Genomic DNA, 1,882 nt, shown 5'->3' on the forward strand with positions numbered 1-1,882 from the left:
GTCCTCCGTGGACCTGTTGGGGCGGTATGCAAATTGCAGGGGGTCCATGTTGATGGGGAGGGAGGAGCAGATGTAGCCCTTTACTAGCTTCTCGAAGCACTTCATGGCTATGGAGGTGAGAGCTATGAGACAGATATAATGTTTATATCATGATGTATGGGACAGATCTAATGTTTATATATCATGATGTATGAGACAGATCTAATGTTTATATCATGATGTATGAGACAGATCTAATGTTTATATATCATGATGTATGAGACAGATATAATGTTTATATCATGATGTATGGGACAGATATGTTTATATCATGATGTATGGGACAGATATAATGTTTATATCATGATGTATGAGACAGATATAATGTTTATATCATGATGTATGGGACAGATATAATGTTTATATCATGATGTATGGGACAGATATAATGTTTATATCATGATGTATGAGACAGATATAATGTTTATATCATGATGTATGAGACAGATCTAATGTTTATATCCATGATGTATGGGACAGATATAATGTTTATATCATGATGTATGAGACAGATATAATGTTTATATCATGATGTATGAGACAGGTCTAATGTTTATATCCATGATGTATGGGACAGATATAATGTTTATATCATGATGTATGAGACAGGTCTAATGTTTATATCATGATGTATGAGACAGATATAATGTTTATATCATGATGTATGAGACAGATCTAATGTTTATATCATGATGTACTGTATGAGACAGATATAATGTTTATATCATGATGTATGGGACAGATCTAATGTTTATATATCATGATGTATGAGACAGATCTAATGTTTATATCATGATGTATGAGACAGATCTAATGTTTATATATCATGATGTATGAGACAGATATAATGTTTATATCATGATGTATGGGACAGATATAATGTTTATATCATGATGTATGGATAATGTTTATATCATGATGTATGGGACAGATATAATGTTTATATCATGATGTATGAGACAGATATAATGTTTATATCATGATGTATGAGACAGATCTAATGTTTATATCCATGATGTATGGGACAGATATAATGTTTATATCATGATGTATGAGACAGGTCTAATGTTTATATATCATGATGTATGAGACAGATATAATGTTTATATCATGATGTATGAGACAGATATAATGTTTATATCATGATGTATGAGACAGATCTAATGTTTATATCCATGATGTATGGGACAGATATAATGTTTATATCATGATGTATGAGACAGGTCTAATGTTTATATATCATGATGTATGAGACAGATATAATGTTTATATCATGATGTATGAGACAGATATAATGTTTATATCATGATGTATGAGACAGATATAATGTTTATATCATGATGTATGAGACAGATCTAATGTTTATATCCATGATGTATGGGACAGATATAATGTTTATATCATGATGTATGAGACAGGTCTAATGTTTATATATCATGATGTATGAGACAGGTCTAATGTTTATATCATGATGTATGAGACAGATCTAATATCCATGATGTATGGAACAGGTCTAATGCACTTTTACTGTAAATTGTGCCTCTATGCATCATTATGCACTTGACCACTTTAGGGGATTGTAGATATCAACCTTAGCATTTGTCCTTTTATACAGTCTGTTTTTTTTTTTTTTTTTAATGTCTGTACTGTTTCTACTCTGCTCCTGTATTGGATTAGTTGTAGACACACACAGTGTTGCTCGACTGTACCTGTATTCCAATGTGGATTTGTCCGTAATGTACCTGGCAAATACCATCTCTGACTCTGACTCTGATGTCTATATATCCCTGTGGTTAATGTGATCGCTCTCAACAGACTCAATGTTCCAGCAACATTATAACAT

The sequence above is a fragment of the Notolepis coatsorum genome (genome assembly GCF_963971535.1).
Source record: "Notolepis coatsorum genome assembly, chromosome: 13".
In the NCBI taxonomy this organism is placed as follows: domain Eukaryota; kingdom Metazoa; phylum Chordata; class Actinopteri; order Aulopiformes; family Paralepididae; genus Notolepis; species Notolepis coatsorum.